Source organism: Lepidochelys kempii, chromosome 6 (assembly GCF_965140285.1).
Source record: "Lepidochelys kempii isolate rLepKem1 chromosome 6, rLepKem1.hap1, whole genome shotgun sequence".
Lineage (NCBI taxonomy): Eukaryota > Metazoa > Chordata > Testudines > Cheloniidae > Lepidochelys > Lepidochelys kempii.
In genome coordinates, this window is record NC_136385.1 from 66,673,270 (window position 1) to 66,699,079 (window position 25,810).

At 46.2% G+C, this 25,810-nt stretch overlaps 1 protein-coding gene across 3 annotated transcripts in view; it reads right to left on the bottom strand.

Moving 5' to 3' along the window:
• The window catches only part of SLC8A3 (solute carrier family 8 member A3), a 196,684-nt gene extending 174,278 nt beyond the window's left edge, over positions 1-22,406 (bottom strand). For all 3 annotated transcript variants that reach the window (XM_073348493.2, XM_073348492.2, XM_073348491.2), the window contains exon 1: positions 22,330-22,406. The gene's annotated coding sequence lies outside the window, so the exon portion shown is untranslated. The remainder of the gene's footprint in view (positions 1-22,329) is intronic.
• Positions 22,407-25,810: the final 3,404 nt, after the last annotated feature.

The following is a 25,810-nucleotide window of genomic DNA, read 5'->3' on the forward strand; positions in this document are numbered from 1 at the left end:
ATCTTGGTGTTCTCAGAAAGTGTGCAGAGAGAAAGGTGAAGTCCAGAGGTAGCTCAATATTAATCCAAATGCGTGTAGGAGGAGTAGGAGCCAAATTTTCCGCTGGCATAAATGGGTACAATTCCATTTAAATCAGTGGTGTTACATTTACACCCACAGGGAACTTGGCCCTAAGTCTTTAAAGCAGACCAGTAATTGTAAGAGGGGCAGAGCCCCAATGTAAAACACTCTCCTCAATTATCTACTATCGGCTATTCGCCGCTGTGTGTTGCACCAGTTGATGCTTCTGCACAGCCTTCAGGGTCACCTCACCGAGACTCATCAAGCCCTCGGATCGCTACCCCTTCCTGCTTCTCCACGTGGGCACCAATGATACTGCCAAGAATGACCTTGAGCGGATCACTGCGGACTATGTGGCTCTAGGAAGAAGGATAAAGGAGTTGGAGGCGCAAGTGGTGTTCTCGTCCATCCTCCCCGTGGAAGGAAAAGGCCTAGGTAGGGAGCGTCGAATCGTGGAAGTCAACGAATGGCTACGCAGGTGGTGTCGGAAAGAAGGCTTTGGTTTCTTTGACCATGGGATGGTGTTCCATGAAGGAGGAGTGCTGGGCAGAGACGGGCTCCATCTTACGAAGAGAGGGAAGAGCATCTTTGCCAGCAGGCTGGCTAACCTAGTGAGGAGGGCTTTAAACTAGGTTCACCGGGGGAAGGAGACCAAAGCCCTGAGGTAAGTGGGAAAGCGGGATACCAGGAGGAAGCACAGGCAGGAATGTCTGTGAGGGGAGGGCTCCTGCCTCATACTGGGAATGAGGGGCGAACAACAGGTTATCTCAAGTGCTTATATACAAACGCACAAAGCCTTGGAAACAAGCAGGGAGAACTGGAGGTCCTGGTGATGTCAAGGAACTATGACGTGATCGGAATAACAGAGACTTGGTGGGATAACTCACATGACTGGAGTACTGTCATGGATGGTTATAAACTGTTCAGGAAGGACAGGCAGGGCAGAAAAGGTGGGGGAGTAGCCCTGAATGTAAGGGAGCAGTATGACTGCTCAGAGCTCCGGTACGAAACTGCAGAAAAACCTGAGTGTCTCTGGATTAAGTTTAGAATTGTGTGCAACAAGAGTGATGTAGTGGTGGGAGTCTGCTATAGACCACCGGATCAGGGGGATGAGGTAGATGAGGCTTTCTTCCGGCAGCTCACGGAAGCTACTAGATCGCATGCCCTGATTCTCATGGGTGACTTTAATTTTCCTGATATCTGCTGGGAGAGCAATACAGCGGTGCATAGACAATCCAGGAAGTTTTTGGAAAGCGTAGGGGACAATTTCCTGATGCAAGTGCTAGAGGAGCCAACTAGGGGGGGTGCTTTTCTTGACCTGCTGCTCACAAACCGGGTAGAATTAGTGGGGGAAGCAAAAGTGGATGGGAATCTGGGAGGCAGTGACCATGAGTTGGTTGAGTTCAGGATCCTGACGCAGGGAAGAAAGGTAAGCAGCAGGATACGGACCCTGGACTTCAGGAAAGCAGACTTCGACTCCCTCAGGGAACGGATGGCCAGGATCCCCTGGGGGACTAACTTGAAGGGGAAAGGAGTCCAGGAGAGCTGGCTGTATTTCAAGGAATCCCTGTTGCGGTTACAGAGACAAACCATCCCGATGAGTCGAAAGAATAGTAAATATGGCAGGCAACCAGCTTGGCTTAATGGTGAAATCCTAGCGGATCTTAAACATAAAAAAAAAGCTTACAAGAAGTGGAAGGTTGGACATATGACCAGGGAAGAGTATAAAAATATTGCTCGGGCATGTAGGAATCCTATCAGGAGGGCCAAATCGCACGTGGAGCTGCAGCTAGCCAGAGATGTCAAGAGTAACAAGAAGGGTTTCTTCAGGTATGTTGGCAACAAGAAGAAAGCCAAGGAATGTGTGGGCCCCTTACTGAATGAGGGAGGCAACCTAGTGACAGAGGATGTGGAAAAAGCTAATGTGCTCAATGCTTTTTTTGCCTCTGTTTTCACTAACAAGGTCAGCTCCCAGACTGCTGCGCTGGGCATCACAAAATGGGGAAGAGATGGCCAGCCCTCTGTGGAGATAGAGGTGGTTAGGGACTATTTAGAAAAGCTGGACGTGCACAAGTCCATGGGGCTGGACGAGTTGCATCCGAGAGTGCTGAAGGAATTGGCGGCTGTGATTGCAGAGCCATTGGCCATTATCTTTGAAAACTCGTGGCGAACGGGGGAAGTCCCGGATGCTGGAAAAAGGCTAATGTAGTGCCAATCTTTAAAAAAGGGAAGAAGGAGGATCCTGGGAACTACAGGCCAGTCAGCCTCACCTCAGTCCCTGGAAAAATCATGGAGCAGGTCCTCAAAGAATCAATCCTGAAGCACTTGCATGAGAGGAAAGTGATCAGGAACAGCCAGCATGGATTCACCAAGGGAAGGTCATGCCTGACTAATCTAATTGCCTTTTATGATGAGATTACTGGTTCTGTGGATGAAGGGAAAGCAGTGGATGTATTGTTTCTTGACTTTAGCAAAGCTTTTGACACGGTCTCCCACAGTATTCTTGTCAGCAAGTTAAGGAAGTATGGGCTGGATGAATGCACTATAAGGTGGGTAGAAAGCTGGCTAGATTGTCGGGCTCAACAGGTAGTGATCAATGGCTCCATATCTAGTTGGCAGCCGGTATCAAGTGAAGTACCCCAGGGGTCGGTCCTGGGGCCGGTTTTGTTCAATATCTTCATAAATGATCTGGAGGATGGTGTGGATTGCACTCTCAGCAAATTTGCGGATGATACTAAACTGGGAGGAGTGGTAGATACGCTGGAGGGGAGGGATAGGATACAGAAAGACCTAGACAAATTGGAGGATTGGGCCAAAAGAAATCTGATGAGGTTCAATAAGGATAAGTGCAGGGTCCTGCACTTAGGACGGAAGAACCCAATGCACAGCTACAGACTAGGGTCCGAATGGCTAGGCAGCAGTTCTGCGGAAAAGGACCTAGGGGTGACAGTGGAAGAGAAGCTGGATATGAGTCAGCAGTGTGCCCTTGTTGCCAAGAAGGCCAATGGCATTTTGGGATGTATAAGTAGGGGCATAGCGAGCAGATCGAGGGACGTGATCGTCCCCCTCTATTTGACATTGGTGAGGCCTCATCTGGAGTACTGTGTCCAGTTTTGGGCCCCACACTTCAAGAAGGATGTGGATAAATTGGAGAGAGTCCAGCGAAGGGCAACAAAAATGATTAGGGGACTGGAACACATGACTTATGAGGAGAGGCTGAGGGAGCTGGGATTGTTTAGCCTGCAGAAGAGAAGAATGAGGGGGGATTTGATAGCTGCTTTCAACTACCTGAAAGGGGGTTCCAAAGAGGATGGCTCTAGACTGTTCTCAATGGTAGCAGATGACAGAACGAGGAGTAATGGTCTCAAGTTGCAGTGGGGGAGGTTTAGATTGGATATTAGGAAAAACTTTTTCACTAAGAGGGTGGTGAAACACTGGAATGCGTTACCTAGGGAGGTGGTAGAATCTCCTTCCTTAGAGGTTTAAGGTCAGGCTTGACAAAGCCCTGGCTGGGATGATTTAACTGGGAATTGGTCCTGCTTTGAGCAGGGGGTTGGACTAGATGACCTTCTGGGGTCCCTTCCAACTCTGATATTCTATGATTCAGGTGGAGTGGTTTGTAGCAGTTTACTCTGGAGGGGAATGCATACACTGCAGTGAAACACCTGCAGCTGGCCTGGGTCTCAGGCTGCAAAACCGTGGTGTAGAAATTTAGGCCCAGGCTAGAGCCTGAGTTCTGGGTCCTCATGAGGGTGGAGGGTCCCAGAGATCAGGCTCCAGCCCAAACATGAATGTCTACACCACAATTTTATAGCTCCAAAGCCCACATCAGCTGGCACGGGACAGTCCTGGGTGTTTAACTGCAGTGTAGACATACCCAAAGTAACCAAGCACACTGAGTTATGGTGAACAACAGGGCTATTCAAGAGTGAACCATTTGAAGCACTCAAGAGATACACGTAAGAAGCAATCCCATGCTATTGGAAGGTGTGGGAGGGACTAGATATGAACAAGGTTCCTGTTGAGGCTCATTTGAGGTGAGTCAGACAAGGGATTTCAGACCTAGGATAGTGAAATTAAAATGGGAATTCCTCCCCGCCCCCACCATTTTGGAAAATCTAAGTGTTTTTGGCAGGTCATATCTCAAAGACGGATTGGCCGAGAAACTCCACACTTATTTTATTCTCCTACTCTCCACAAAGATCAATCCCTTTGTGTGTTTTGGGGAAGGCTTTATATTTAAAATGTTGAAGTTATTTGATACAGACCTTTGAACCCTTAATAATCCAGGAGCTGCCCTGCAGACTAAGATCTGCACTCTTATACCCTTTGTATTCTGCTTGCACCCTTGACCTAGTCACCTGGCTCGGAACTAATTTAGCAGTTGTCACAAGGAGGACTTTAAAGCCCATCTACTGTAGGAAACTTACCTCCCACTGGCAGCTTGTCACCATTAGCTCAGTGTCCAAGCTTAGATGAGGCCTTAACAAACCTATCCATAGTCAAGGATTCCGGTGGAGCTATGAATCCTGCATGGTTTTCTGAAGCAATCAGCACCCCATTCATATTTAACAAAGGTTGAGACAAATACTTTCCATCTTTCTAAACCAGCAGTGTGTATCAAAGTGTCACAGGGAGATTCTTGACAAAACCATGGAAATTTCCAGACGCAAAACTTTGTTAAGCTGTAGTTAGAATTGTAACTATATATATATAAATAATTTTAAGGGGCAGGAGAGGAAAATTCCTAAAATAAAAATGGAAAAAACAAGAAATTAAAAAGAAAAGGAGTACTTGTGGCACCTTAGAGACTAACCAATTTATTTGAGCATAAGCTTTCGTGAGCTACAGCTCACTTCATCGGATGCATACTGAAGTGAAGTGAAGTGAGCTGTAGCTCACGAAAGTTTATGCTCAAATAAATTGGTTAGTCTCTAAGGTGCCACAAGTCCTCCTTTTCTTTTTGCGAATACAGACGAACACGGCTGCTACTCTGAAACCAAGAAATTAAGTTTCAATACATTAAAAAAAAGGAAGCACCGAAATGGAAAAATGAAGGTATCCTAAAAACAAACTTAATTCTATCTTCCCGTCCTCACCCACCCTCCACCCATATTAAATTTTCACCATCACACTGTGTACTGTCTATATTGACAATGTGACTCTCACACTCCAACAACACATACCTTTTCTGAACATACAAATATGTGCACACTCCTCCAGGTCCACCTTTCACACTGCAGATTATCCTCCAGTTCACCTTCCATTGACCATCAACATCTCCCCTTTGACGCTTCAAGCACACAACAAAGCCCTATTCAACTCACACCATACATACCTTCCCTATGTGCAATACTTACCTTCTTCCACTGGAAGTTAGTCCACCTTAGACCCTGTATTCCTTCGTGGTTTTGTTTATATGTGCTTTGCTCTGGAGACCCTGGGGATGCAGTTAAAAATAACCATATCTAAGGAGTTCAGACTCTGCAGGTAAACCACCAAAGCATATGAGGTTCAAGATGCCCAACTAGCAGCAACAGTTGTCATAGACATCTATTTGCTTTACATAAAGGGTGCAGATTACGGGGAGGATAGAAAGGGAGAGTTAAGGTTATTTGGGATGCCTTAACTGCATTTTCTCACTTTCCAAAATTTCTCAGAGGTTTGGGGAGGTTTTTGTTTAAGTCTTGCCTTACCTTAACATTTCTTGCCCTTTCAATGTTATTTTTAAACTTCAGTAATCCTCTAAATTCCCCCCCCCCCATTCAATTTTTTTGTGTTTTTACAATTTTGAGGACAGTCTGTTTAAGTTTGTCTGGGAAATGTACCTACCGCTTTTGCAGTGGGAAAGCACAAGGTGTATGCTCCCCTTATGTTCCACTGGAGCCTTGTTTTTAACGCTTAGTGCTCCTTGTGCTGATCCACTGTGTCAGGGTACATTTTACCCATACCCTAGAAGTCTACCCTACATAGGCGGGTGGCAATTCTCCAAAAAGGGACATATTTTTGGAGTTTAATGTACCCCCCCCCACTCACATCCCCATATCATGTATCATTTGAAAGCTTACTTTAAGTACATTTAGAGGAGGTACAATGTGCAGCTATCAATTGGTGCCATAAGCCTGTAGGTGAGGGGAAACAATGGTACCCATAATAAGAAATTGTCCTTTTTTGCAATTTCACTGTTTAATTTAATTTCAACACCTTAATGTGGTGTTATATTGGTCAAAACCACCAGATGACAATGTATTAAAAGATTTGTATTGGTTTTGCATGGGGAACTATTTTTTTTCCAGAACTAACGAAGCTCTTTAGCTCATGGCAAAAAGGGTAAATATCAACATCTTTAAAGAATACTAAGATGAAATGTTTTCACATTGCATATTCTTAGTTGTCAAAGTATCCCAGAAGGGATAACAACAGTTTTCTATATTTTCAGTTGAGATTTGTGAGCCAGATCAGTCTCTCATGGAAGGTTGTATAGCCGTAGGTTGTACACCCACAGTTTTGCATAGTGGATAGATATAAACATAGGTGAATCCCTAATACTGTATAATGCTTCTCAGTTTAAAAGGTTTTGTACATCTAATGTAGTTTCTAGCATCCTGTCTTCCTGGTAGAAGGTTTTAATTTGTAATTGCCTATGCATGCCATACTAGCCTTTGAAATATTCTAGCAACTACATTTTTTAATTCGGTAACACTTATGCATAGATTAGTGTTAGAGATCACAATACACAGCTTCATATTATGAATATGCAAAAGCTATGAAAGAAAGAAATGGCCTTACAAGAAGTATTGAAGACAAAGACCACTCCTTTCACTGCACAGGCAAGAAGAGCATGTTACTACTACCACTAACCAGGTCATTGATAATATAACAAACCCATTTGACCCTGAATCACATCAAGAGGTGCTTATCAGCATACCTACTGTACTGCATGTAACATCAGATGTACATGAGTCTTTACTGAGACTAGAAGATGTTAGTGAGAACAAATGGAGAGATTTGTGAAAGGTGCACTTCATTCTGATGGGACACAGATTCTTCAGCTCAATCAAGAAACTTCGTGCATTCCGCTCTGCTCTACACTGATTAGGCCTCAGCTGGAGTATTGTGTCCAGTTCTGGGCACCACGCTGGAGGAAAGACATGGACAAATTGGAGAAAGTCCAGAGAAGAGCAACAAAAATTATCAGAGGTCTAGAAAACATGACCTATAAGGGAAGATCGAAAAAATTGGGATGGTTTAGTCTGGAGAAGAGAAGACTGAGAGGTTTTTAAGAACTGTTTAGACAAACACCTGTCAGGGATGGTCTAGTTATTACGTAGCCCGCCTCAGTGAAGGGGACGGGATCAGATGACCTCTCAAGATCCCTTCCAATCCTCTACTTCTATGATTCTATGAAACCTGGCATCAAAACATTTGCTGACATGGCCAAGACCACCAAATTTAAATCAGTCAAGGGAGGGACAATCACAGCAGCTATCAGTCCAGAAGTCATTTTCCACAGAGCCTTGTCCTTCACAAGATGAAGTGATATTTCAATGATGTTCTTAGTCACCCAATAGGACTTGTACCTGTGTCACTCTGCCATGTTTTTGGAACAATGAAAAGAACAGGCAAAGCTGAATTATAGCACCAGCTGGAAGCTGAAAGAATCCATGAGCTATGTGTAACAGGGCGCAGGTGGGCCCCTCAATCTTCTGCCGCTTCTGCACCCACCCGTGCTCTTTATTTACAGTACAAGTTCCCACCACCTTGTAGCTACAGACAGCATAAGGCTTACAGCCTCTAGGACCGCTAGCTTCCACAGCCAGCAGGGGAGGCTGGTCTCTAACTCCCTGGCTCCTCCCTTTCCCCTCCCCTAGCTTCCTTCTTGCCAGTCCTTATGTAGCCCCTGGCTAACAAGGCCAGCAGCTGTTCCCTATTTGCCACTTGGGGTGGGCTTATTCAGCCAGCTCCAATTCCCCTTTCGTGATTGGAGCTGGCGTGACACTGGTGTGGCTTAGGGTTTCCTAGCCAGCACCCTGTCACACTATGCAACACAGTAAGCACAGTGTACAGCAGAGATGCCATGGCTGTCATACAAATCATGGCTGGAGAGGTTTCAGAGTAACAGCCGTGTTAGTCTGTATTCGCAAAAAGAAAAGGAGTACTTGTGGCACCTTAGAGACTAACCAATTTATTTGAGCATGAGTTTTCGTGAGCTACAGCTCACTTCATCGGATGCATGCCGTGGAAACTGCAGCAGACTTTATTTATACACAGAGAATATGAAAAAATACCTCCTCCCACCCCACTGTCCTGCTGGTAATAGCTTATCTAAAGTGATCATCAGGTGGGCCATTTCCAGCACAAATCCAGGTTTTCTCACCCTCCACCCCCCCACACAAATTCACTCTCCTGCTGGTGATAGCCCATCCAAAGTGACAACTCTTTACACAATGTGCATGATAATAAAGTTGGGCCATTTCCTGCACAAATCCAGGTTCTCTCACCCCCCCACCCCCCTCCCAAAAACCACACACACAAACTCACTAGCCTGCTGGTAATAGCTCATCCAAAGTGACCATTCTCCCTACAACGTGCATAATTAAGGTGGGCCATTTCCAGCACAAATCCAGGTTTTCTCACATCCCCCCCACCCCCATACACACACAAACTCACTCTCCTGCTGGTAATAGCTCATCCAAACTGACCACTCTCCAAGTTTAAATCCAAGTTAAACCAGAACATCTGGGGGGGGGGGGTAGGAAAAAACAAGAGGAAATAGGCTACCTTGCATAATGACTTAGCCACTCCCAGTCTCTATTTAAGCCTAAATTAATAGTATCCAATTTGCAAATGAATTCCAATTCAGCAGTTTCTCGCTGGAGTCTGGATTTGAAGTTTTTTTGTTTTAAGATAGCGACCTTCATGTCCGTAATTGCGTGACCGGAGAGATTGAAGTGTTCTCCGACTGGTTTATGAATGTTATAATTCTTGACATCTGATTTGTGTCCATTTATTCTTTTACGTAGAGACTGTCCAGTTTGACCAATGTACATGGCAGAGGGGCATTGCTGGCACATGATGGCATATATCACATTGGTGGATGTGCAGGTGAACGAGCCTCTGATAGTGTGGCTGATGTTATTAGGCCCTGTGATGGTGTCCCCTGAATAGATATGTGGGCACACATTCAATGAATTGGCTGCTAAGAATTTGAGGAAGGTCCTAAAAGGTTTTGGCAAAACTAATTCTGTAACTGAAGTCTTTGACAGATATGAGAACAGTTCTTCCGAAAACTGCAGAATGACAGCAGCACCAGACAGGATCTAAGGTTGGATGCAAGAAATACCAGATGATTGGTGGACACCCTGTGCCTCCAAGAAAAAGTTTCCAAATGTAGCATCCAACAAGCCATCACTTGTAAAGTTCCTCTGTGAATACATGGTTCAAAGTGCCCGAGAGTAGGCACACACCCAAAAACACACACTCCTTCTTGTTGGAGGATTTTCCAATAGTGAAGTAGCAAAGCCCACTACAGATGGTTGAAGAAGCCCAAGATTGTATAGTACTCAAGAGGACGGGAACACAAGCATAGGTACAGACTGGAGCACCCATGGAAAAAAATTAGTGGGTGCTTAGCACCCACCAGCAGCTAAGCTCTCCTCCCTGCCCCCCAAGCATGTCCCACCCGCAGGTGGCCCCACTGATCAACTCCTCTCCCAGCTGTTCCACAGCATGCAGGAGGCACTGGGAGGGAGGGGGAGGAGTGGGGACGGGGCATGCTCAGGGAAGGGGTGGAAAGAGGTGGGGCCTTGGGGGAAGGGGTGGAGTGGGGGCAGGCCTGGGGCAGTGTGCGGGGTGTTGAGCATCCCCTGGGTAGAGAGGAAGTCAGCGCCTATGGAAACAAGGATGCTTCTGCATGCTGTATGTGCCAAAATAGTTTTTGGGCCTCTGGGTGTCAAAAGAGCCCTAGTAATTAGGTCTCCTGATACAGTTGTCCTAGTCCTTGCTGTTCACTACTTGCCAAAAATGGAACACATAGATAACATGTGGATAGAAATGGGCACCATAACCAGCACAACTGACAAGTAGCACTTCACACCTGTGAATGCATTTTGTGATGCACTCGCTCCTGACTTCTGCAACACACTTCCTGCTGTACATGCATTAATAGTATGTGACTCTGAGCCATCCCTATTTGGTATTGGGGGGAAAAAAAATCTGTGTTTAATGTTGTTGAAACAAAGGGAACTTACCATTTCAGAGATCTTGCCAAATTGGGAGAGACTGACAGAGAAGCCACAATTTCTGCAGCAAGGACGTTGGTAGCAGTGCTGTATGACCAGAGCGAGACAAAAAAAGACGACCTACAGATTCTGGAGTTGCTTGAACCTCAATCTAGCCATCAAAAAGGACAAGTCACTGGCCAAACTTCCACCATGTGAGGGCAGTTTTGAAGACCATGCCGAAAGAGCATTTTGACAAAGATTTGGATGTCTCTGCACATATGTTAACCAGATATTGGATCACCTTTGCAACATGGATGGAAAAATGGGGATGATGAGCTACTTCCTGTATTTTTCAAGAGCCCAATGGCACTTGAACTTCTACAAGACCATATTTGTGCCTGCACCTTTAGGGGTTGCTGGAGAATCAACTTAGACTGAAGTGAGAACAATCTTCCCTGTGTATATGTGAAGGCAATGAAGACTGTGGTATCCCACCCACTCCTGAAAGAGATCAGAGTGATGAACAAGATGAGGAGAATGATGTTGACTAGAAATGTCACCTATGCTATTACATTTCAATGATAGTGCACAAATGTATTATTAGATTTTGTTTTACCCTTTAGATTGTTGCTGTGATCTTTTGAAGTCACAAAGAAATCCAATTTGATGTCTTAACATAATACACAGAGTCATTAAACCAACAAATGAATACAAATATTTCAAAGTAGTCATTTTAACATATGGATGGCATCAGTGTTTATCACAGTTTCTATGGTAATGGCACCACTTGACCATTCCACATCATACTTCATCTTAAAGTAGACATAATAGGCTTTCAAATGATATATGATGTGAGTGTATATACAGAGAGTACATTAAGTTGACCAAATTGGTGGTTTCTGCTGCTCACCTCACAGGAATACAACCATAGATTGTGATTTTATCAGATCTCAAACATGGATGGATGGATGTGGAAAAATTGGAGAGAGTCCAGTGGAGGGCAACAAAAATGATTAGGGGACTGGAACACATGACTTATGAGGAGAGGCTGAGGGAGCTGGGATTGTTTAGTCTGTGGAAGAGAAGAATGAGGGGGGATTTGATAGCTGCTTTCAACTACCTGAAAGGGGGTTCCAAAGAGGATGGATCTAGACTGTTCTCAATGGTAGCAGATGACAGAACGAGGAGTAATGGTCTCAAGTTGCAGTGGGGGAGGTTTAGATTGGATATTAGGAAAAACTTTTTCACTAGGAGGGTGGTGAAGCACTGGAATGCGTTACCTAGGGAGGTGGTGGAATCTCCTTCCTTAGAGGTTTACGGTCAGGCTTGACAAAGCCCTGGCTGGGATGATTTAACTGGGAATTGGTCCTGCTTCGAGCAGGGGGTTGGACTAGATGACCTCCAGGGGTCCCTCCCAACCCTGATAGTCTATGATCAGCAAGGAAATGGAGTGCTTAAGGAGTGGTGCTGGTAATTTAGTAGGTGGCACATTTTCCTCTGGATAAATACTTATCTAGGGTGGAACTGGTACGGTGTTATGGGATACTGTGCTACTGGAGGGTGTCCCCTTTCCAAAAAGGTAAAAGAAGTCCTAATGGTTTCTGGTTTTTAAAAGACCAAAATGATAATTTTCGTAATAGGGGCTGTTCATCTCAGCATTATAGCCAAAATTCCCACCTGAGATTATTACATTCCACCTCATTAAGTTCTCTCTGTAGCTTGTGTTTAATGAAGTTGTCACAGTTCAGAGCAACTGCACCTGGATTTCCCTCCTCCCCAGTGGTCAGCAAGGCCACCACTCTTGCCTTTCAGCTCCCCAGGTGTGGCCTCTCTTGGGTGGAGACACACGTGTCTCTCCCTTCTGACTGGGGAGTTTCCAGGTTGGATAGTTCCCTGCCTTCACTGTGTCATAACCAGCACAAAGAGGTTGCTTTAGGACTCCTGCCTGCTTTCTCTTCAGAGACAGTGTAATTACCAGTGTAATTGCTACAGATGTAAGTTTCCACACCTTTCTAAGGTAAAAAGCATTACAGAGAAAACATTCAAAACAATAAAAGAACCTAACAGCTTATTAGCATGTGCATCAGTAGGGCCCTCCCAAATTCAGTCCATTTTGGTTAATTTCATGGTCATAGGATTTTTAAAATCATAAATCTCATGATTTCAGATATTTAAATCTGAAATTTCATGGTGTTGTAGCTGTAGGGGTCCTGACCCAAAATGGGGTGGGGGGGGGTCACAAGGTTATTGTAGGGAGGCTGCAGTATTGCCACCCTTACTTCTGCGCTGTTGCTGGCGGCAGCGCTGCCTTCAGAGCTGAGCTCCAAGTCAGCAGTCACCGCTCTCCAGCCATCCACTTCTGAAGACAGCGACTCTGCCAGAACAGTGCAGAAGTAAGGATGGCATGGTACGGTATGGCCACTCTGAGTTCTATGCTGCTACCGTCAGAGCTCGGCACCTGGCCAGCAGCCACCACTCTCTGGCCTCCCAGCTCTGAAGGCAGCACAGAAGTAAGGGTGGCAGTACCGCAACCCCCCCTGCAATCCTTTTTTGGGACCCCCAGTTTGAGGAACGCTGGTCTCCCCCGTGAAATCTGTATAGTACAGGATAAAATTTCACCAAAGACCAGATTTCACGGGGGAGACCAGATTTCACAGGCCATGACGTGTTTTTCACTGCCATGAATTTGGTAGGGCCCGACTTATCAGATATCATCACCATTCTCACAAAGGGGTCTGGCAGGTGCAGTCTTTCAATAGAGCAACCTTGTGGTTAGAAGTTCATCAGAGCTTCAGCTCAGGACAAGTGCACAGTCTCACGGGGCCAAGTCCTTCCAATCCTCCCAGGAGGATTCAAATCCCTCTGTGGACCAGGAGTCCTGTCCATATGCTCGGTCAGGAAGAAAACCCTGAGGTTTTCCAAAAGTTTTTGTCTATAGGTCTCTGGGGAATCCAGTTTGAACTAGTGTATGAATGTCGCCCCAGGGAGATGACTTCTAACGATTGATAATGGAAGAAGTACATTAGCATCCCCCCTCCTACTAGAAAAGGTACCAGAATTGTACAATAACCCAAACACAATTGCATTTTTAATACAATGTACCCCAAAGATGTTAACCCTAATTCAACAAGGGTAAACTGAACTCAACAAAGCTTCTCAATTCCATAAGGTTTCTTCAATGTATTACAGGATATTGTCAGTCTGTCACAGCAGTAATCTACATTACTACCTCAACAGCTGTAGAACATTGCTTTGTGCTGTTAAACAGCTGCCAAGTCATGCTCCAGTGGTGGCTGCTTATCAATGTGGAGACTGAAGGGATTCCTAAGAGTATATCCTTTCCAAGGGCTAGATCCACAAAGGGACTTAGGCAATGCAACGCCTAACTCTCTATACATTAGGAAAGTTAGGTGCCTACGATGTTTGGGATCCACAAAAGGCACATTCCAGGTGGGGGACTTGCCGAAGCCAGCTAGTAGGAAATGCCAAGAAAGGGGGGTAGGTTGTAAGGCCCTCCCTCCCCCCACCCAGGGAGTTAGGCACCTAAATATGGGCTGGAGGGAGGCACCTATCTTTGCTTGGGTTGCACAGCCACTAGAGTCTGGCATCTAAGCTGTATTTTGCATGGAAGAGAGTTAAGGCACTCACCCAGGTCCAATTTTCCCCTCTGCCTGATGTGGAGCAGGGATTGGAACCCATACAGTTCTCAGGGGAGTGCTTTAATAACAGGACTATGGGATATTCTGGATTATGAGAACTCGGTCTTTCCCGCCGAAGCTGTTCCACTGTGTATAAATAATTAAATATGTACTGGGCCAAGGAGAGAGCAGGAATAGCTCTACAGCCCAGCAATTAGGGCACTCACCTGAGCGGTGGTAGACCCGCATTCAGATCTCTGCTCCACACATGCAGAGAGAGAGCATTGATGTGGGAGACCCGGCTACAATGCGTGCGTGCTCTCGCGCACTCTCTCTCTCATTTATTTATATATATGCGTGGAGCAGAGATCTGAAAGCAGGTCTTCCACCTCTCAGGTGAGTTCCTCTTTTAGCCCAGCGGTTAGGGCTGTTACTGCCGCCACCCTCTCATTCCTCCCGCCCTGGCCAGGCCATTTTGTGTGGGTTTAGGCATACTCTAAGACTGCCTACTGGATCAGGCCTCATAAGTGGGGGGGTTGCCTAGTTTGAGGATCCTGCTGGAGTTTAGGTATGAGATGGGCACCCAGGTGCTACGACTGAGGTGGCTGTACACATGCTCACTGTTAGAAACTCAGATGCCAAGGGATTTTAGGAACCTACAGGGTTAGGTGGCAACTGATTAGGGGTTTTGAAGATTTCAGTGGCACCTAAATGTTGGATTTAGGGGCTTAAATCCTTTTGTGGATCTAGCCTTAAAGCTCTTCGAAACCTTTCTGGATAAAAAACCCTTTAGATGTATAAGATATTAATATTGTTGATTGCTGTTTGACCACCATGTCTCTGCCTGTACTTGTAGCTGGGAGGCTGAGACGAAAGGAGGCTGGATACTCCCCCTCTTAGCGCATGCGCGATGTGCCTCAGGTGGCACGTGACCAGGGTTCATCACCGAATTTGGTCCACTGGTTGGATCATTAGCTTTCCCGGCCCCGACAGGGAGTGTGACGTGAATGCTGATCTGTGCCCCCTGGCAGGGTACTAGTCCCACAGTAACAAATGGAATGAGATCATTGTGCTCTCTTAAAATAACCTGTCAGCAAATGAAAATGGAAGCTCTGGAAAAGCTATCTTTATTGTTAGCATGGCAAGTGCCAGTTGGGGGGTTTGGGGGTTTTTTGTTAGCAAAAACTATTGTAAGGAAACTCTTAAGAGCCATATACCTCCCTTCAGCCCATGCTCGACTCTTGGGCTATGTCTACACTACCGTGGTAAGTCGACCTATGCTACTCAACAGTTATTCACGTAGCTGGAGTTGACGTACCTTAGGTCGAGTTACCACAGGGTCTACACTGCTGGGGGTGGGGGGTTGATGGGGTAAACTCTCCCGTTAACTTACCTTACTCTTCTCGTCATGAGTAGAGTACAGGGGTTGACTGGAGAGTGATCTGCTGTCGATTTGGCGGGTCTTCATTACACCCGCTAAATTGACCGCCGGTGGATCGGTCTCAGAGCATCGATCCCGGCTGTACTGTAGACCTGCCCTGAGTGACATCAGTGGAAGTTCAGCTGGGAGATCATGAACCCTAGTGGCTGGATTTAAAAATGGAACTCTCCGGAAATTCAGAGTTAAGGCTGGGGTCACCACCTGTTTATAATTTGCCCTACAGCAGGGGTGGCCAACTTGTGGCTCCGGAGCCACATGCGGCTCTTCAGAAGTTAATACGCAGCTCCAGGTATAGGCACCGACTCCGGGGCTGGAGCTTCAGGCGCCAACTTTCCAATGTGCCGGGGGGTGCTCGCTGCTCAACCCCTGGCTCTGCCACAGGCCCTGCCCTCAAGCCACCCCTTCCCGCCTCAACCCCCCGAGCCTCCTGCCACAAAACAGGTGATCAGGAGGTGCAGGGTGTCACTGATCAGCGGGGCTGACGGTGGGCGGGAGACGCTGGGAGCAGGGGGGTAGGAGATGATGTGGGGCTGCTGATGTATTACTGTGGCTCTTTGGCAATGTACATTGGTAAATTCTGGCTCCTTCTCAGGCACAGGTTGGCCACCCCTGCCCTACAGGATAAAATAAGTACACGGTGATGATCCATCACAAGCATTATGACATCTGGTCCTTTTCACTGTGTCATTGGAAAGATGGGTTGACACATCCCGTTATGACACATCATTGCATACTGATGCCTTAATGTTATTACTATTTTAATAATTTATATTACAGTAATGCCTAGAGCCTTCACTCAGGGTTAGTTGCCCGTTGTGCGAGATGCTGTGTACATGACCCCCTGTGCCAAAAAGTTGACAATTTAAATAGCCAAGGCAGAAAAGGGTAAAGAGGAAAAGGCATTCTAAATAACTTATGTGCCATGATGAGCCCCAAAGTAATCTAGGACTCTAATTTTCCAACAGGTGTTAGGAAACTCAGGAATGTTCATGATTCTTTTGGAGAGGAGGGGTAAGCAACCCCAGTTAATGCCACAAATTCTTTCACTTACGGTATGAACTTGCACCATTTAAGTGTAAGGGAGTTTTGCCATTTAATTTAACAAGAGCAGGAGGACCAGGCTCTCAGGTAGCCATGCAGAGAGTGGGACCCCAAGAACAGCTGAAACTCTATGATAGCGTCATAAGATCATAAGGCCAAAAGGGACCACCAGATCATGCTATGGGAAGATGGGGAAGAAAATGGGGAAGAGATGGCCAGCCCTCTGTGGAGATAGAGGTGGTTAGGGACTATTTAGAAAAGCTGGACGTGCACAAGTCCATGGGGCCGGACGAGTTGCATCCGAGAGTGCTGAAGGAATTGGCGGCTGTGATTGCAGAGCCATTGGCCATTATCTTTGAAAACTCGTGGCGAACGGGGGAAGTCCCGGATGACTGGAAAAAGGCTAATGTAGTGCCAATCTTTAAAAAAGGGAAGAAGGAGGATCCTGGGAACTACAGGCCAGTCAGCCTCACCTCAGTCCCTGGAAAAATCATGGAGCAGGTCCTCAAAGAATCAATCCTGAAGCACTTGCATGAGAGGAAAGTGATCAGGAACAGCCAGCATGGATTCACCAAGGGAAGGTCATGCCTGACTAATCTAATCGCCTTTTATGATGAGATTACTGGTTCTGTGGATGAAGGGAAAGCAGTGGATGTATTGTTTCTTGACTTTAGCAAAGCTTTTGACACGGTCTCCCACAGTATTCTTGTCAGCAAGTTAAGGAAGTATGGGCTGGATGAATGCACTATAAGGTGGGTAGAAAGCTGGATAGATTGTCGGGCTCAACGGGTAGTGATCAATGGCTCCATGTCTAGTTGGCAGCCGGTATCAAGTGGAGTGCCCCAAGCGTCGGTCCTGGGGCCGGTTTTGTTCAATATCTTCATAAATGATCTGGAGGATGGTGTGGATTGCACTCTCAGCAAATTTGCAGATGATACTAAACTGGGAGGAGTGGTAGATACGCTGGAGGGGAGGGATAGGATACAGAAGGACCTAGACAAATTGGAGGATTGCGCCAAAAGAAATCTGATGAGGTTCAATAAGGATAAGTGCAGGGTCCTGCACTTAGGACGGAAGAACCCAATGCACAGCTACAGACTAGGGACCGAATGGCTAGGCAGCAGTTCTGCGGAAAAGGACCTAGGGGTGACAGTGGACGAGAAGCTGGATATGAGTCAGCAGTGTGCCCTTGTTGCCAAGAAGGCCAATGGCATTTTGGGATGTATAAGTAGGGGCATTGCCAGCAGATCGAGGGACGTGATCGTTCCCCTCTATTCGACATTGGTGAGGCCTCATCTGGAGTACTGTGTCCAGTTTTGGGCCCCACACTTCAAGAAGGATGTGGATAAATTGGAGAGAGTCCAGCGAAGAGCAACAAAAATGATTAGGGGACTGGAACACATGAGTTATGAGGAGAGGCTGAGGGAGCTGGGATTGTTTAGCCTGCAGAAGAGAAGAATGAGGGGGGATTTGATAGCTGCTTTCAACTACCTGAAAGGGGGTTCCAAAGAGGATGGCTCTAAACTGTTCTCAATGGTAGCAGATGACAGAACGAGGAGTAATGGTCTCAAGTTGCAGTGGGGGAGGTTTAGATTGGATATTAGGAAAAACTTTTTCACTAAGAGGGTGGTGAAACACTGGAATGCGTTACCTAGGGAGGTGGTAGAATCTCCTTCCTTAGAGGTTTTTAAGGTCAGGCTTGACAAAGCCCTGGCTGGGATGATTTAACTGGGAATTGGTCCTGCTTCGAGCAGGGGGTTGGACTAGATGACCTTCTGGGGTCCCTTCCAACCCTGATATTCTATGATTCTATGATCATGTAGTGTGACCTCCCATATCTCACAGGCCACTAAACTCCAGCCACCCGCCCCGCACCCGGCCCAACAACCAGAATTAGACCAAAGTATTAACGATGCATAAGCTCTTCAGGATGCATATGGTCATGGACACATGTTTATATTGCACTTAGCAACACGGGCACCCAACCTGGCTGATGCCTCTAGCAGTTACTGTAATATAAATGGTATACAAAAACAGTAACAACTGTGAAATTACCTGGACACAGAGGGGTGATTGGATGCCGGAGCAGCTCAACTATGAATTTCCTGGCTTCAGAGGTTTTTCCATTTTAACATCAGAGATTTCCCCCCTCCCCATCTTTTGTGTAATTTAATTATTTATTTTTAATACAGAATTATATCATATTACTCCCTGATTGAAAAACAAATTAAATTTGGCAGGCAAAGTCATTTTTAATTGTACAAACATGCAAAAATGTTTTCAAAAGGCTCCTTGATTATTCAGTCAAAATACAACCATCCCCCCCATCCCAAATCTTCCTGAATAGAACAGATAATCCATTTATATTTATAAACCTTGGTTTTAAAATATTTTCATGGAGGAAGGATTCGTTTTAATGTGGTTTCTCTAAAAAGTGCTGACACACTCAATTATAACACTTCCTATCCTTGGAAAGGGAAGATGTCTAATTTAGTCAGGCCTTTCTGAAGCTGTCCAATTGTATGGATACACACCAAATCAAAACACAAGGAGTCAATGACCTAGTCAAGTCCCTTCGCAAACCACCTTTTAACCAGCAGTAGGATTTGCCATAGACTCTCAGACCATCTCCATCCAGCTTCAATACCCCGTGTTTCAGAGGAAAATAGAAACATACTCAACAAATTCATCCCTGGTGTAACTCTGCTGCTGTCATATACTTACAGCTTTTATTCCACAACCTTTGAAATACAAAGATAAGAAAATTCAGGAGCAGCATTGCAAACGATTCACCTCTCTGCAAGGGACACGTATAGCTCTCCTCAACAACAAGTCAAGTCTATTATTTTCAATACAGACTGTACTGGTCAGCTCACACTCTTGCACATGCTCAGTAAGCACCAACAGAAAAGCATCTGGGATATGGTACAGTATTCACATGACCCAAGCATTCCACTAATACTTAGAATATAAGTGTAATATCCTAGTGGTGTCATTCTGAAGATTGGTGTTTGGAACAATGGAGAGTGTTTGCATGATCCAAAACATAATGGACTATCCAGTCTGGATACGAGTATTGGGAACACTACTTGTCATAATCTAAGCAATCGCTTTACATATAAGTGGGCTATTTATTCTGAATACTGAACAGCGCAAGTGCTGCTATGCATGTCCATTTCTTGATAGATATGTGGCCCCCTTCACCCTAGTATCTGAGTACCTCAGAAGCTTTAAATGAATTTATCCTTGCAAACCAGCTGGGAGGCAGGGAAATGTCATTATCCCCGTTTTGCAGATAGGGAACTGAACTGCAGAGAGATTAAGTGACTTGCACAAGATCCCAAATGAAACCTGTGGCAGAGGCAAGGAGTGAACCCACATCTCCCAAGTTCTAGTGCAGCACCTTAGCCACAAGCCCTTGGAAATGCATGCTGGTGCCAATTCTGGGATAGCGTGTTGGGTGGTTTTGATTTTGCAACTATGTTAATTGGGATTATAGGTTATTAGATTAAGATTTGTGTTTGGACATATTTCGCCCTTTATCTGAGGAGCTGAAGTGCTTTATAAATATCAGTTAATTAAGCCTCAACTCCCCCCTCCATGCAGTAGGTATTATACCCATTTGTTTACAGATAGGTAAACTGAGAAAAAAGGAGGTTGAGGGACTTGCCTCAGGTCACACTACAAGTTAGTGGCAGAGCGGAGAAGAGAAATCAGGAGTCCCAGCTCCCATGTCACAGCTCTAATAAGATAAACACCTCCTCTTCCCTGAACCCTATATTCCTTTATAGAGGGTTTATGCCCTCTCTCCTTCTAACTCATTACTTCTAACCAGTGAAAAAAAATTATTGCAAAAGACAACCACCCAAGCCTATATGGAAGCACAGGAGTTACCAAACACAAATTACCTTCATTACTAAAATTGCACAAAAGGCAAATAAAATGCCTGTAATCCATCTGCAGATAGAGCAAGTTTCTAACTTTTCCCCGACCGTTAGCACCACATGTGAAAGCTGCCTCTCCTCTCCCCATTGCACCAAGCCTACAAATTATCTACAAGGCCTATGAGATTTAATGATCCCCTACAGCCAGCTCCTGCTCTCCTCAGCTTCAACAGCAAGCTGCAAGAGCCAAACAGATTACAAGCTTTTGAATGGGAAGATGTTGGCTGCCCACAGTCTTCCATTGCTCTGTCTTTAGGACCTCCTCTTAGAATCAAAAATGGCTCAGCAAAATTGCCCTTCCCCCTAACAGATATCAGGAGAGGGAGATGTGAATAGAAATGTATCTTCTGACACTCCCAACAAAAAGGCCATTATAGGGCACACAAACACCCACCACCCCACCTTAATTTTTAAGTACATTTGGGGAGGTTAACCCTAAAACCAAGCCCCAGGGATATCCCAAGCAAGCCGAGAACCCCATTATTACACGGCAATTCAGCTTGAGAAAAATGGGCATGTCACTTTTTTTTTTATGTACAGGTGTTTGATTTCAGACCCAAGGGGAGTCTTATTGGTGGAGGGGAAAATAAAGGGGGGGGGGGAGAAAGACTATAAAATTTTTCAACATTTAGGTCAAATTGTGTCTGTGTGTGTTCAGAGGATTGTGGGGGTTGGAAGAAACCATTGTTAAAAAGGGTACAGAAGAAAGTACTAGGTCTTCCTATGCTTGGCGGTATTTGGCTGGTCCCCGCTCCCTCTTGGGGAAGGGAGGTCCAGGCATAAGCAGCCCTGAGGGGCAGCAGGGTAACCCCCTTCCGAAGAGCAGAAATCCCGGTCTCCTGCTATAAAGTAAACTGCCCTTGCCCTATTTAGGGAAGAGCCTGGCGCAGTGGCTATATTTGAAAACCGAGGTAAACAAGATCTCAGCACAAGTGGATGGAGCACAACAGCTGTGCGAGATTAATCGCACGCGCTGAGAGCCAGCCAGGCAGACACGCCGGGGGCTTCCAGGGCTGCCTGGCCTTTGGAAGGGCTCATAGCAGTCCTGCTCCCGATTCTTGTGGGGGCTTTTCGAGTGTTGCCTCCCCCCCCCCGGAATAAATACAAATAAAACGCTCTCGCCTGCAGCCCCAGAGATTCACCGACGCTGCTGCAAGCGTCTTCCAGTCCGAGGGGGAATTGCACCTGGCCAATTTCAACCGCTTTGCAAATTGCACGCTGCCCCCTTCGGATTGCTTCCCTCGCCCGAGTCAGGCATTGAAAAGCAAGAAATTTATAGCACTGCATTAGAGGCATTTACTCCGGCTAACGTGCCCGCCCCCTCCCCCCACCCATCCGGGGAGGGGGCAGTGGAAACTGCCTCTTCTGCCCCACAGCCTCCGCCGCTTGCTTTTGCACAGGAGCAGTCGGGGCTCTCGGCACGTTCGCCGTGAATCCCGGATTTGGGTCTGAAACCGCTCATCGGGCTGAGCGTTTTCCTTCCCGGCTGCTGCCGCCGGCTTGTTGTTATTTTAGACTGGACCCATCCCCCCCAGGAAAGCTCCTGCTCCCCGAGACACGGCGTTACGGAGGGGAGGGAAACCGAGCCACGTTAGCCGAACACCCCGGAGCACGACCACAGCAGCTCCCCTGCCGCGCAAACCCCGCCAGCTTCTTCGCCTGGCCCACGCGCAGGGGCTGCTCGCGCCGGGCTGGGAAGCTGCAGCAGCCGGTTTATCTCCATCTGTCCCCCCCCCCCCCACACACACACACACAGAGACTATGCCTCGGGGAGGGGGGGGCAGGAAAACCGCACGAATGGGACGAAGCTGCCCGGGTTTACAATGTTAAAACCCCTTCTCTGCTTGCTGGATGCTCTCGCAGCGAGATCCCTGCCCCCCACCATACCTCTGTGGGAATTCGCATGCAATAAATCAGGACCTGCTTCATCGCAGGAAACTTAACCATTCGCCCTGCATTTCCGACAGAGCCCTCTTACTTACCCCTCCTGGTTGCCTTTCTGACTTCCTGGGGGGCTGGCTTGCTCCCCAATACAGATCCTGCCGGTTCTTAAACAGAGCTCATTGCAGCTGGTGGTTAATCACTGACTGGCGAGGGGCGCGGGGTCCTCCTTTGCATGTCAGTCCAACTTGCCTCGCTTGCTAAAAAACCTCTGCTCTCTTTTGCAGCTGTCAGGGTGAGTGGGCAAGTGCATCGGGAAATCGGGGGCAGGGAGGGGTGGTTGAATGTTGGTAAATCCCCCGGCCTTGATCTTCAGGGGGTGTGCAATATAGTTTGGGGAGGGAGGGGAGATGTGGGAAGGGGAAGAATGAGGAGGAGGAATGGGGATTGAAGAGGAAAAATTGGATTGTGCCCCAATTGCAATCGAATGTGCCGGGCTTCCCCCTTTTCTCTCACACCATCGGGGCTCAGCTGAGACTTTCCAGCATCACAGCGCCAGGCAAGCCGCTGAGCCCGACTTCTGAGAGACAACGAGGTTTGCACAACTGCAGCAAGAAGCCAAATCAAAAAGCCAATCTCCAAGCCTCCAAACTGCACGTCACCGTATCAGCTGGGCGCAAGAACTGCAACAGAATTACAAGCCATGCATATTTATTCTTCTGAATTGGGGCGGGGGAGGTTTCCAGATTGTTTATAGCCCAAAAAAAAAAATCACAATAAACCCCCAGACAAACCCTGTCCAAAATAAATACACACAGACCAGCTTTATTACATTTCACACACGCAGATTGAACACAGATTACCACTGGAACCTGTAAGTTTATTGACTTGACTTGGTCCCTTGTATATTTCAGTCAGAAGAGGGAGGGATACCAGGAGCTCACCTTCAGATCAAAAGATATTGATTGTAAATCAAATTTAAAGTATCTGCCAAACACATCTAAGAGATTAAATATAGCCAAGAAAATTATATAGGCAGAGTCAGTCCTAGCTTTGTGTCCTGGGTATTCATTTGAAACTGCATGCTTTGTTTTGTGGGTGCGGGATCCACCCAGTCATCTTTTTAACCAAAGTCAAACAACAACTTGTGAAGGGTGGCAAATAATTTTTAGGCTAAAAATACGTGCTGTCTCACATGTTGGTATTTGACTTTGGCCAAAGCAGACTGGGCTAGGCATGTTCCACAGCCACAGAACAGAATGATGGCTTTGCATTTTGTGTAAAACACAAAATTATGTAGAGACACAATGTTTTTCACAGCCTAAAATTGCCTCTAGATTTGTTAGGCACAACCGCAGCAGGGAAGGGGGAATGTATCTCCCATAAGATTTACCTGTTGGCATAGGCTACCTCTGAAAGAATTATGAAGTATTGTAGAGCAATGTCCTCAAACTCTACAGAGTACAAAAGAGTAACAAGCATTACTGGAGAATGAGGTACTGTTTTATAAAGGGACTCTGTCTTTACTCTGTTGTAAACTCATCACCCTGGTATATTCTTTCATTATTTGACTTGTTCTGCGTTTTGAAGCAGCAGCTTTTAGTTTGAAGACTTAAGCACTTACAGAAGTGCAAATTGCCCATGTCAAAAGTGACTATGCAGACTGGCAACACAAAGTAGGACAGGGAGCATTCTGAATCTGTTCCAGAACCATGTAACTGCTCTGACCCCAGGCCCATCACAGCAGCAGACGTATACTTGGAGAAAGTTAAGACAGGAAAGGGATGCCGAGAGGTGAAGAGCTAGGCAACGAAGGAGAGGCAAATCAGGAAAAAAGGTACCTACAGAAAGAATGAATGAATAGCAGAGGGCTGCCTAGCCAAACAAGGAGAATGCAAAGTATCACACATGTACAGTACTTATGAACTCTAGCTGCTGCAAGCACACCCAGCCCCCAAAGTCAGCCACCACTGCGTACAACTCCAGCTCTCCACAAGTAACCCAACCCATGCTGCAGAGTCAGCAGTACAGACCTGGCCTGTAGCCTATGTGGGGCAGAGAGAGAGGGTTGCTGGAGGCTATCACTAAAGCATGTAGAGAAAATATTGCCCTTCGGAAATCAGACAGGCACTGGGGTCTTTGCAGAGGAGTTTATCCTGAGAAAGGAGGCCTGCCACAAACTAGCCATCTGGTTCATCCCAGAACAAGCAACATCCACATGTGCAACAGATAAGATGGTTTGTTCCTGACACAGGGAAGGCAGCTCATCTGAATAACTGGAGCAGACCTGGCAATAAAAGGGAGAGAGGGATCTGGGAGCAGCTCTTGTTTACACAGCACCAGGCAAGCACGCACACAGCAGAGAAAGTGCACGGGATTGTAGCCCACACACAAACATGGGGCCCCCAGTAATACAAAAGCCCCCAGCCCCAGCACTATTGGCTAACATCAGGCTTTCACCATTCCACTGTCCTTTATGCCTAACACACAGAAAACAATGATTAATAATATCTATGCATGAAACCAGCAGCGTGGCATTACTCCCTGATATCTGTGGATGTCAGGGGAAGGCTAGAATGCTTTGCCTAAGCCACAGACAGCTGTGCGTATGGTCACGTTTCATTCGGTTTCTTCTGATCCATGGTGCCTGGGCCATGGCCATTGTCAGTCATGTGACTGTCACTATACCTGCAATGTGTAAGAATAGAATTGGTACCGGTGTTGCTACTAATCCTGAGCCCTGACAGCGAGTAAGATATGATGTAGAAGGAGGACGGCTTTTGTGGTTAAGACACAGAACCAGGAGACAAGAAGTATTGATTTCTGATCCCAACTGTGCCAATGTGTTTGACCTTGGCCTAGTTACTCAATTTCTCAGGGCTCAGTTCCCCATCTGTAATGAGAGGACAGAAATAGCTCCTATTTCCTACCTTGTGTCTGACTTGTCTCTGAAGAGGGTAAGCTCAGTGGGACAGAGACTGTGTGTTTGTAGGATGATTAGCAGAATGGGGCCCAGATCCTCTGGCACTACTCTCATACAAACATCATCCATCTTTTGTACTGGAGTGGTGTGAGGCTTCATTAGCTGTATTATACTCTACCTGTGAATTGTTGCTTGTTATTAGGGCTGTCGATTAATCGCAGTTAACTCATGAAATTAACTCAAAAAATTAACTGCAATTAAAAAAATTCATCGCAGTTAATCGCACTGTTAATTATAGAATACCAATACAAATTGTACACTTTGTATTCTGTGTTGTGATTGAAATCAATATATTTGAAAATGTAGAAGACACCCAAAAATATTTAAATAAATGGTATTCTATTATTAAGTGTGATTAAGCGCAATTATTTTTTTCAATCGCTTGACAGCCCTACTTGTTATTAAATTTTAACCCCTGTCAGATGCACTAAGGCTATGACCACAGGTTTGTTTTGTCATACAGTTTCTTCAATCAGCCACACTTACTATCACTTACCAACCAAGGTTTAGTCCTGTGATGTTCCTGGTCAGACTTGTTTTGTGGTTCCCACTTACCACATTAAGCTATGGCATGGTCATACTTCCTTTGTCTTGTATGG